At 41.6% G+C, this 12828-nt stretch overlaps 1 protein-coding gene across 2 annotated transcripts in view; it reads right to left on the bottom strand.

The window, feature by feature from the left end:
* The window catches only part of LOC127006779 (uncharacterized), a 143185-nt gene that overhangs the window by 31566 nt on the left and 98791 nt on the right, over nucleotides 1–12828 (bottom strand). The window lies entirely within an intron of this gene.

The raw sequence follows: 12828 nt of genomic DNA, 5'->3' as shown, positions 1-12828 counted from the left end.
CTTCCCCTCTCTCGTGCAATTTAGTTTAGCAGGTAACCTCGGCTGCCTTACCCTCACCCTTTCCTTTAGACGCCAGGTATAACTCTCTCAAAGGTTTCTCTCTCCCCTCCGTCTCACCTTTCCTCACTCCCTCCCTCCAGCGCACCTGTCTCTCACACCTGCCCTTCCTCCTCAATACCTGAAATGAGACACCGATCCTCCTCTCACCTTTCCCTTCGTATTGACCTCCATACATACTCTCACTTTCTCTCTCCCTCTCTCGCCCTCCTCCCCTTTCCCTTTCGTCTATTAGCATTAAATTCCTTTCCCCTCCGACATCGCCACCCAAACATATTTCATGCCCTCATCTTCTGTTTCCCTCCCCTCTTCCTTGCGTCCCCTCACTTCCCCATCTTCTGTTCCTTCGTTCACCTTTCCTTCCCCTTCACCCCTTCACATCTGATTAACTTGAGTGGTATTCCCTTCTTAGACGTGCGTTGTTTTCTCTCACCTCATCTTCTTTCCTCTTTCTTTCCCCTCTTCTTAACTTCACATTCGATCATCTCACATTTTATTCCTTTCCTCTCTTGCCGGGTCTTGTTTCCCTTTTTCCTCTTAGATATGCTTTTGTTTTTCCCTGCACATCATCTTCTTTTCTCCTCCTTTCCCTTCTTCTTAACTTCACATTCGATCATCTCATTTTATTCCTTTCCTCTCTTGCCGGATCTTGTTTCCCTTTTTCCTCTTAGATATGCTTTTGTTTTTCCCTGCACATCATCTTCTTTTCTCCTCCTTTTTTCTTAACTTCTTGTTTCTTTTCCCTTAGATATGCTTTTGTTTTTCCCTGCACATCATCTTCTTTTCTCCTCCTTTCCCTTCTTCTTAACTTCACATTCGATCATCTCATTTTATTCCTTTCCTCTCTTGTCGGGTCTTGTTTCCCCTTTTCCCCTTAGATATCCTTTTGTTTTTTTCACTTCATATCATCTCATCTTTCCTTCTCCTTTCTCCTCTTCTTAACTTTCACATCCGATCATCTCCAGTTATATTCCTTCCCTCTCTAACCGGTTTCCCCTCTTAGACATGCTTTCTTTTTCCCTCTCACTTCATCTTCTTTCCTCCTCCTTTCCCCTCTTCTTAACCTTCACATCCGATCATCTCGCGTTTTATTCCCTCCCTCCCTAACCGGTTCTTGTTTCTCCTCTTTCCCCTCCACTTTCTTCCCCTCTTCGCCTGTTCCTTTTTCCTCCGCTACAATCCGGCGTCTAGCATCTCAAATTTCATCCCCTCACGAGACCTTACTGTGTTTCCCCTCAAATTCACACACACTCCTTCCTGTTTTTCCCCTTTTTTCCCCTCTCATACCGCTACACAGACACCGTTCAGCCATTCCCTCCCAAGACCCTACTGTGTTTCCCCTCAAATTCACACTCTCCTTTCTGTTTTTCCCCGTTCCTCTCCTTCTTCCCCTCCCTCGGCACTTCCTGTCTTCCCCACTCACTTCCCAACCCGTATCCTCTTCCCCCTTTTCCCCTTTTTTCTCCTTCTCCTTCATATCCGAGACCGACTCATATTCTCCCTGACAAACTCGAGCTCTCCAGAGAAACCCAATCTAGATGAATGGAACTCAACCAGGAGGGAATTATTTCGAAAGGCCACGGTTCAGAATGCATCGGGAACCTTTCATAATGCTTCGGAAATGAATCTTAGGTTAGGCAAGGGATCACCGGCTCGGACTGGCTGAATAAATACGTTCGGAGTGGAGTTGAGGTTTTCTTTGACGTGTTTGCGTGTGTTTGAAAAGGGTTTTGGCTTAGTGGGTGGGGGCAGTACTCCGGATCACTCAGGTGTTTCGTAATGAGCTAATCACCACCTGAAGTGCTTCGTTCGGGATCGGGGAAAGGGATTCAGGGGGCGATTCAATTCCACAAACGCACCGAAAATAAATTTGCACACCAACACTCCATTAACCAAGCCGTATTAACGCAGCGAGGCATTAAACAAAATAACAGAACCTCACCTGGAAATGCAAAAAAAAAAAAAAAGGTGAACATGTTAATTGGAAAGACTGGAATCCATTAACTTCTAATTCCTGTCCATTTCGCGAGGCATTCCGAATTTCCGATCGCGCCGATGAGGGAGGCGGGGCAGGTGACAGCCAATTAGCCTCAACGCTCCTATTTCACGGCCCACCTGAGGGAGCCACCTGAGGGGAGCACCTGAGAACGCACCTGTACGCCGCGCTAACTGTTTCCCTGATATCTGGCGCGCGCTGGCCTGAACGGCATTGGTCATTGTTTAACCATTCCGGGAACAATAACGATTCCCAAAACAATATGTATTTCAATTCCTGCGCCTATTAGGGTATATATTTAGCTTTTATCGGCTTTTGATGTTTATACAATTAGCGGTATTTACATTTTCGCTCAGATATTCGGTCTCTCTGAGTTGGTTATATTAAAGAAATGGTGTTATACATAGGTAAATATATTCTTACACATATATTTCTGCTCATATCAGTTTTTATATATTCATTTATTTGTATGATAATCAGTTCATGCCCTTTCACTCATATTTCGTGTCTTGAATCGTCCATACCCACCAAAAGTAGTGTTCGTATGTATCTAAGATAAATATTATTAATATTTTTATCACCTTTTGAGTCGTAGTTTACCTCCACCCCGTCTACATATTACTAACCTAACCAGGATATATATTTCTCACTCATGTTTCGAGCCCTAATCTTATCTATACCCTAAAAATACTGTTCGTGGATTCCCTAGAAAAAAATAGCATGTCATTTTCATCTTCTGAGGCATAGTTTCCTTTCACCTTGTCTTCATTATAACTTTACTCAGCCACTTTCATCAACTTTCCCTGCTCTCCCAAAAATAGTGTTAGTATGCGCCTGAGACAAAAGTAATTATATGTTTCCTTTCACTTTTTCAGTCATAGTTTGCCTTCACTCTGTCTTTATTAACACCATTCCCAACCACTTTCATCAACTTTCCCTGCACTCCCAAAAATAGTGTTAGTGCGTGCCTGAAACAAAAGTAATTACATGTTTTCTTTCACTTTTTATGTTATAGCTCACCTTCACTCCGTTTAAATACCCAACCACTTTCATCAACTTTCTCCTCACTTCCAAAAATAGTGTAAGTACGTGCCTGAGACAAAAGTAATTACATGTTTTCTTTCACTTTTTATGTCATAGCTCACCTTCACTCCGTTTAAATACCCAACCACTTTCATCAACTTTCCCTGCACTGCTAAAAATAGTGTTAGTACGTGCCTGAGACAAAAGTAATTACATGTCTTCACTTTTTGTCATAGTTTGCCTCACCCCGGCTACAAACTGCTACACTAAGCCATGCTATAAATTTCCCCGTCATGTTCTGCGCCGCGAGTTGCTCCCACGCTGGAACACATGTAATACTGTTGAAATATGAAGACGCGTTCCTCCATTAATCTTCATGACCTTAGTTTGGCTTTCATTAGTAACGCCAGACCTCCCTGCCCATCTCACTTCACCTCATAAATATATATTGTTTTTCTGTCACTGTGCCTATCTTAATCTTGCTGTCATTCTGCCTCTTTGTGTCTTTGTTTGTCTGTGTTTCGTTCTTTCTTTCTGTGTTTTTTGCTATCATGATGCCAATGTTACTCTTTGTTTTCTTTATTTGTCTTTTTATTAAGATTTGTCTGCCTTTCAATCGCTTTTTTTCCTGTATTTCTCTATCTTCGTCACTATGTCTATCTTACTCTCGTAACTATATATTGGTTTTCTCTCACTTCTCTTTCTTTGTCTATCTTTCACTGTTTTTTTTCTATATTTCTTTGTCTTTCTCTGTCTCTGTATTTCTATCTTCCTGTGTCACTATGCCTATCTTACTCTCAAATATATATCGTTTTTTCTGTCTACGCATTCCTGTGATTCGTACAAGATCTTACTCAATATTCACATCAACTCACCATCATCTTCTACCCAAACACCATTCCTCCTCGTTCTCACCTTTCCTTAATTAACAAGGGCTCATTTATCAATCATTTCCACATTTTTAATTTAACAGGACTTTTCATAATACATTTCAACACACAAGACTAATTCCAGCGTTCTCACTGCCCTGCCTACGTACGCCTCGCTCACGACACACACACAAACCCTCGACTTCCTCCCATTGCGCCCGGGTCTCGTTCCTTAAAGTCTCGTGCTCACAAACCCCCTCAAACCCTCGGTACTTCAGCGGGACGAGTGACCAATAAACGAAAGGAAACGAACGATAAAATAAGGGAACGAGCGACCTTGCCCTTAAGACTCGAATGACGTAATATTGGGAAGAAAATAAGACGAAAACAAAGACCTTAAAAGGAAACACGAGAGGAGGAAAACAAGCCGAGTTTTCTCATTTTTTTTAATTTGCTTACGAGGAAGGGAAATAGAGGAAGCGGAGGAAGGAGGCGGAGGAGGAGGTAGAGGAGGAGGAGGAAGAGGAGGGATGGAAGGCGAAAGTGAAGAGATTACTTTAGGGTTCACCAATTTTTAATATTAGTCATATCACTTTTCCTCACGCATCAACTCTCTCTCTCTCTCTCTCTCTCTCTCTCTCTCTCTCTCTCTCTCTCTCTCTCTCTCTCTCTCTCTCTCACCTCCCATTCTCCCCTTTATGCCATTTTGTGTACTGCCAACCATTCTTTCTTTATTTCCTTCCATTCTTTCTTTCCCTTCCCTTCCCTTCCCTATGTTCGTTATTCTCTCCCTTCTCTCCCTTCCTCCCTCCCTCGCTTCCATTTTGTTCTTTTTTGTCTCCTTTCTTCCTCCATCTTTTTGTTTTTTACATTTTATTTTAACTGAGAAACAAAAAAAGGGAGGAAAATGTATATGTAGTTTCGATAGAATGTTGTTGGTACTGAGTGTAATCTCTCTCTCTCTCTCTCTCTCTCTCTCTCTCTCTCTCTCTCTCTCTCTCTCTCTCTCTCTCTCTCTCTCTCTCTCTCTCTCTCTCTCCAGGGATGAAGTATCCGTATTCGAATACTTCGAATACCGTATTTGGGTGTATTCGTATTCGAATAAATATTGATAGAAATCAAAGTATTCTCATTCGTATTCGAAAACAAGGGGAGAATATTCGTATTCTGCGAATAACCTGACGAATAATTCAAAATTTATTATCAGAAATAACAGCCGTTGTTCCTTACAACTCCAGCCTCCTGCTGGGCGGACGTGTAATCGTCGTGTATAGTACAGGGTTCGCAGACTGTGACAGCGCGGCTGGACGCTGTCACACTGTCTGACTCACAGTTTCCACTTGCCAGTGTGGGTGCTGAATGTGTGTTCATGCGCTCATTTTTCTGTTGCATAACTTTAGAACAGTTCTACACTCAGTTACGTCGAGAAGGTATTTTTCAGTGAAAAGTATTCATGAATGAATTCATGAATATTTTCAAGAAGTATTTGTATTCGTATTAAAACCATTTCAGTGTATTCGAATTCGTATTCGAATACACAACTCGTATTCATACCATATCTCTCTCTCTCTCTCTCTCTCTCTCTCTCTCTCTCTCTCTCTCTCTCTCTCTCTCTCTCTCTCTCATACTCATTTAGAGGAGAAAAAGAGATGCAGAAAGAGAAACAGCAGAGGGAGGAAGAAGAGAGAGGAGGAGGAAGGCCATATGTAAGAGCAGAAAGAAACACAACACAGGAAATGGAGAAGCGGAGGGGAAAAAATAAATAAAAGGGAGATAAAAAAACAGGAGTGAAAGAAACTGAGAGGTAGAAAGAATAAACTTGTAGAGAGAGAGAGAGATGGCCAACCCTTTAATGCCTCTCACTTTAATTTTAGAGAACTTAAATTCTTAATAGGACATCACCCTCGCCCATTACCTCTCCTATTTCCCTCTCAACCTCCTTCCTATCTCCCTTATTTTCCATTCTTTCCTACCTTCCCTCCTTTCTCTTCTTCCCTTTGTTTCTCCAAGTATTTCCCTCCTTCCTTTATTTCTCCGATTTCCTTCCCTTCCTCCTCTTTCTTAATTTTCCCTCCTTTTCTCCACTCCCTCCTTTCTCTTCTTCCTTTTGCTTCCTCCAGTATTTCCCTCCTTTTCCTTCTCCCATTTCCTTCCCTACCTCCTCTCACCTTCAATTTTCCTCACTCTTCTCCTTCCTTCCTTCCTCTACTTTCCTTTGTTTCCTCCAAGTTTCCTCCTCTTTCCCCTCTCAATATCTTTCCTTCCGTTCCCTCCTCGGTTCCCTCTTCTCACTTCCCTCCAATTTTACCCTCCCCTCCCCACACCTATCTTCCTCCCCAATCTATCCAATCTCCCCTCCCTTCTTCTTACGGCCCTTAGTCACCTCTGATCCCTCTCCCCTTTCCAATATCTCTCCCCTCCTTCTCCCTTTCCCTTTCTTCTTCCCCCTCTCTCCTCCTCCTCCTCCTCCTCCGTCTCTTATTCTTCCCGTCTCTACAAATCCTCCATGATATTTTCTATTCACTCTTATGCTTTTTCTCACTTTTCTTCTTTTCTTTCTTCCTTGTACCTTTCTCTTCCTTTCTTATTCCTTTTTTTCACACCATTTTCCTACTTTTTCTTTTCCTTTCTTCCATTTATCTTTTTCTTCACACCTTCGTTTTCCTTCTTTTTCCTCTTCTACTTTTTCCTCTTTCAATTTCTCTCTCTCTCTCTCTCTCTCTCTCTCTCTCTCTCTCTCTCTCTCTCTCTCTCTCTCTCTCTCTCTCTCTCTCTCTCTCTCTCTCTCTCTCTCTCTCTCTCGAACACGCACACCCTCTCAGCACTTTCCTTCCCTCCACCATTATTCCTCCTCTTTTTTTTCCCCCTCTCATAAAACCTCTCCCATTTTTCCTCTCCCAATAATTATGGTTCCCTTTTTTTCCTCCCTCTCCATCCAATATAACCAACTCTACTTTCCCCTCTCTCTCTCTCTCTCTCTCTCTCTCTCTCTCTCTCTCTCTCTCTCTCTCTCTCTCTCTCTCTCTCGTATTGTTTTTCCTCTTGTTTTTATCTAACTTTTTCTCTCTCTCTCTCTCTCTCTCTCTCTCTCTCTCTCTCTCTCTCTCTCTCTCTCTCTCTCTCTCTCTCTCTCTCTCTCTCTCTCTCTCTCTCTCTCTCTCTCTCTCTCTCTCTCTCTCTCTCTCTCTCTCTCTCTCTCTCTCTCTCTCTCTCTCCAAACAGCTGTCCACCATTTCTCTGATCATCATTTTTCTCTCTTCTCTTTTTTTCTCTTTTTTTTTCTCCTCATTTGTAGGACGTAAAAGTTTGATAAAAGTTGATATGATGTAAATTTGGTGGTGGATTTTCTTTCTATATATACTTTATTTTTTTTTACATAAAGATCTAAAGGATTTAATGCGATTCATTTATTTAATTTATTCATGTTTATTTTTACTCTAATTTCAAACGAGTTATTTATTATCTATTTTTGTTGATATTGAAATGAGAAAAAAATATGAAACAGAGAGGAGGAAAAACGAGTAAAAAGGCAAGAGAGAGAGAGAGAAAAAAAAAAAAAGACGTAGGAGTAAAATAAGAGGAAAAACAATATGAAAGAGAGAGAGAAAGTTTCCTCCGACCACTTCAAAAGGCTATAATTACCACAATCTTAACTGGAGATATATTTTTCAGTTCACCGAATCCAAAAGTTTCTCTCCAACATTTTTTTCTCTCCACTCTCTCTCGCTTGTGAAGAGTGGAGGAAAAGAGAGAGAGAGAGAGAGTGGGTGGGTGTAGGAAAAAATAAATCAGCCAGGCCACAATGGGAGAGGGAAAAAAATTGAAAGGGAAGAGTCAGAGGGAAAAAAGAAGTAAGGAGATAGGCAAAAAAGAGCCGAAAAGACGATTAATTACCCCATTAAATCTAAGTAACTTTCCAGTCTCGTTATGACACTAGTGATAAATAGCCCTCTCTCTCTCTCTCTCTCTCTCTCTCTCTCTCTCTCTCTCTCTCTCTTGAATCCTGCACTCTTCCTTCTCTCATTTCTTTAGCCTGAGAGAGAGAGAGAGAGAGAGAGAGAGAGGTAATGGACCGGAATCAAATTGCACCCCAAAAAATAATAAAAGAGGTGACTTAAGCGATAAATGAGCTGAGAGAAAAAATAAAGAAAAGAAAAAAAAGAAAATCAATGTGCAACCAGAAAACACACACACACACACACACACACACACACACACACACACACACACACACACACACACACACACACACACTGAAAATATACAGAAAAAAAACAAGGAAAATGACGAGCAGAGAAATGTACTGTTAATGGAACGGAAAGAAAGGAATGGGAAAGGAAAATGTAAGGCACGCAGAAGGAATGAAGGAGGAGGAGGAGGAGGAGGAGTGGGAAGAAGACTCAGGTGTTCGGTTTCTTTCAATATTACCTTCTGTAGAGGCAGGTAAAGATTCCTGAAGAGAGAGAGAGAGAGAGAGAGAGAGAGAGAGAGAGAGAGAGAGAAAGCCTACCTACGTATCATATTCCCCGCCTCTCCCTTTTCCCCTATCGAAAATAACAGATACAGATATACGTGTGTGTGTTTGTGTGTGTGTGTGTGTGTGTGTGTGTGTGTGTGTGTGTACGTTGCCCTCTCTCTTCCTCTCTCCCTTCCTTTCCTTCCTTCCCTTCCCCTTGAAATTAGTTTATTGCATTAAGGGACATTTATTTTTATTTTCAATTTGACTTCGACGCTTTTCATTTCGTCCGTCACTGGATTTTCTTCTTTTTAATAATAGTCTTTCACTTGTTTATTGTTTCCCCTTTTCTGTTGTAGGTTTTCCTTTTAATTTTGACTTCTGTGTATCTTTCCTTATTTTTACCTTCAATTTTCATCTGCTTTCTATCTATCTTTTTCTTAACTATCTTCTTTCGATCTTCTTTCTATCTATTTTCTTGATCTACAGTCTATCTTCTATTTATTTTCTTCTTATCTTCTTTTTTGTTCCTTTCTTTTTTTTCTTAGTTTTATCTCCTATGGTTTTAAGTTACTGATAAAGGGCTGATAATACGCTATATATCCTCTTCCCCTCTCTCTCTCTCTCTCTCTCTCTCTCTCTCTCTCTCTCTCTCTCTCTCTCTCTCTCTCTCTCTCTCTCTCTCTCTCTCTCTCTCTCTCTCTCTCTCTCTCTTCATTACCATTCCCCTTTCCCCTTCATCTTTTCTCTCACCTCCCCTTCATTCTCCATCCATTAACATATACATTCGACTCTCCTTTATTGTGCTTATTCTCTCTCTTTGTTCTCTCTCTCCTCTCTCTTTCTCTCTCTGTAATTCAACTAGGACACACGTTCGTTTAAAAATGTAACTTTTCTTTATTTTTTGTGAACGTTCAATGTGGGAAAAATTTCGACGCTCGGGAAGAAAATAATAATAATGATAAGAAAAATAAAAATAATGAATGATGATAAAGAAAACACATTAGAAAGCATACAATCACAAGGAAACGGACAAATACTTAAAAACGAAGCGAAAAAGCAATAAAACGAAGGATTAAATGTTGAAGATTAATTAAAATATGTTAGAAGTTAAAAAAAAAAGCAAAAACAACCCGGAGGAAGAAGCAGATGAACGGATAAGCATAAGCAGCGGAAGCAGGAGAAGTAGTAGTAGTAATAGTAGTAGTAGTAGTAGTAGTAGTACGAGGAGGAGGAGGAGGAGGAGCAGGAAGAGAAGGGAGAGGGGGTGGAGGAAGTAGGTTTGAGAAAGTGTTTGGGCGAGACAGCAGCATAAGCCTGGACAGAATCCTTCCTTCATTTGCATTCACTTAGCAGCTTAATACCACATGGCCTTCCCCGCTTGCGTCTCGCCGCCAGAACGCTCCTCACCGTCGCCTCCTACACTTACGGACTTAATTTCTTCTTCTCAACGCTTAACACGGTGATATATGTGCTTCCTCTCCTCTCCTGTCCTCTTCTGAGCTTCCACATTTACCATCTTGTTTTGTCTCGTCTCTACGCTGAACTTTATCATAATTTCACTTCCTCAGACTTTTCCTCTCTTTGAATCGCTTCCTTTTGTCTTATCAACGCTAAACAAGATGATATGATGTGCATCCTCTCCTCTTCTATCCTCTTCTAAGCTTCTACACTAACTATCTTGGTTTTGTCTTTTTGCTACTCTGAACAGTATCATATTTTCGCTTCCTTTTCGCCTTTTCCTCACTTTCAATCTCTTGGCTTTGTCGTACCATTGCTAAACATGGTCATAGTTTTGCTTCCTCTCTGCTTCCTCCTTACTCCTGATCTCTCGAATTTCTCTCATGTCCTACACTTTGTAGTCTCTTGATATCCGATATATATTTCTTTTAAGCTGAACGTGGTCATACCTTCGCTAACTTGACACACACACACACACACACACACACACACACACACACACACACACACACACACACCTACTTACGCACTCACCAACTCACACAAGCACACACACACACACACACACCCAAGAGAGAGTGAGACAGCTAATCCACTAATTCTCAACTTTCGTTCTCTTCTCTTGTCCCTAATAAAAGAATCCCGGATAACTTTGATAATTAAGCTTGTAATAACGAGAACGTCTAATGATTTTCTCACTTTTCTCCCCGCTAATCATCATAAACTCTGGTCGCAAACTTTGGGTATTAAGCGCGTTATAATAATGTATACCAATGTAGCTCCGTTTTTCTTTCCTCTAATCACCGCTAACTCTGCACAGTCTCATCATAATTCAGAGTTCCATTCTCTAAAAACATTGCTCTTCGATTGCACGCGTCTCCACATGAGTTAATAAAGGCTGCATAATATATCGCATATTTTCTCTATTTACTCACTAATTTTACCATCACTATTGCTAACACTCACTATCACCAAAATCACTAACACCAAATATCACTAACAGCTTCTTTCGTATTACTTAAAAATGTCTTTAAGTCTTTATTTCAACGTGTTTCCATCCTTAACGATACTAAATACTACTAGTTCTCGCATAGTTCCTTTGTCATATCGAAAGTTTCATTACAGAAGAGGCATATTAAGTCTGTTTCGAAGTGCTTCCACCTTCAACAATATCAAATACTACTAATTCTTGTTTATTTCCTATATTAGATCGAAAGTTTTATTACAGGGGGGTAAGGGGGGGGGGCATATACGACTTTACCGAGCCCACATATTTAGGTTAAGTTAAAGGTATCTCCAAACACATGACAGGCAACAACTTATAGCGGCAGGATGGAACACACTAACATCAAACACGGAGAGAGGTGGACAGCATGTTTTGTTTATGATTAGGTTAAGTTTAAGGTATCTCCAAACACATGAGAGGCAGCGACGAATAGGAACAGGGTGGAATACACTAACATCACACACAGAAAGAGAGAGGGAGAGAGGTGGACAGCGTTTGGAGAGGCCGCCAGTCATTTGTTTTTGGCCGCGATCCTCATCTGTTACAATGTCCTCGCCGCCTTTTCCGCCTACATTATCGCTTTTTACCACCTCCTCGTCCTGACACAGCTTGGTCGGATGGCAGATTATGCAAAGTTGGCGGTCGACGACTAGGAGGAGGAAGAAAGGAGGATGAGAGGAAGGATGGAAGGAAGGAGGAGGACGGAAGACGAGGAAGAGAGAGAGAGAGAGAGAGAGAGAGAGAGAGAGAGAGAGAGAGAGAGAGAGAGAGAGAGAGAGAGAGAGAGGAGAAAGAGAGGAAGGAAGGAGATTGGATGGAAGGAAACTGCAGAGAAGGAATAGAAATAGAAAACCTTGGAGACAGATAGAGAGAGAGAGAGAGAGAGAGAGAGCGCACCCACACTGGAAAATTCACCACAGAAATTTTAGTCTAGTTCACATTTGTTCAAATTATTGTTATGTGGAGTATTGTTCTCTCTCTCTCTCTCTCTCTCTCTCTCTCTCTCTCTCTCTCTCTCTCTCTCTCTCTCTCTCTCTCATTTTAGGGTTTCAATCATCATAGACAGTAACACGCGTGGGTAGGCTACAGCTGCTACACTCTCTCTCTCTCACTCTCACTCTCTCTCTCTCTCTCTCTCTCTCTCTCTCTCTCCTCCCCCCCCAGTTCACGGTATCCGCCTCCTTCACACTTTAGTCTCCCTCACGAAAATAAAATGATCGGCTTTGCATGAATTTCCATTCCTTAACACGGCGGAAAGTTGGGTTGGTGTCCCTGCATCACACACTCCCTGACCACCAGCGCCACCACGACCACCAGGAACACCACCACCACAAGCATTACGCCAACCATTACGTCATCAGAATCTCACTTTTTTTTCCCTTTTATCTCCTTCCCCATTCTTCCGTTCGATCCTTCGCCTCTCCCTATCCCTTGTCCTTCTCCTCATTTCCATGTTTCCACTGTTTTCTCCTCTTTTATCCCTTTGTGTCTTTAAATCTGCACAATACTATATAGACGACATGACATATATACTGGTTCACCGTCTCTCTGGGCCAATGCCACGTCCAACACTGCGCCATAATAAGCCTCCAAACTAAACTATACTTTTCATAATGTTCAGATATTTCCAGTACAGTTCCTTCAGTTTGTTTATCTTCTATAGCAACATCAAGCACTATACAAGGAAGTGTGTCTCTATTTCTACCTCTCTCCATCTCTTTTCCTATTATTCTGTTAGATCATGAAGCCTCCTCCTACTTCTCGTTCTTCTCCTCATTACCATGTTCCCACTGTTTCTTCTCTTCATCCCTTTCTGCGTCTACGTTAACCTCTCCCCTTCGTTTTCAGTCTCTTCCCTCCTCATCCACCTGGTCATCATGCAAATCCCTCTCCATCTCCGCCTCCTTTTTCTTTCTCTACATTCTGATGCCTCTACTTCTCCTCATGAAAGAGAGAGAGA

Source organism: Eriocheir sinensis, chromosome 33 (genome assembly GCF_024679095.1).
Source record: "Eriocheir sinensis breed Jianghai 21 chromosome 33, ASM2467909v1, whole genome shotgun sequence".
NCBI classification, from domain to species: Eukaryota; Metazoa; Arthropoda; class Malacostraca; order Decapoda; family Varunidae; genus Eriocheir; species Eriocheir sinensis.
This window is presented reverse-complemented; position numbering and strand designations above follow the sequence as displayed.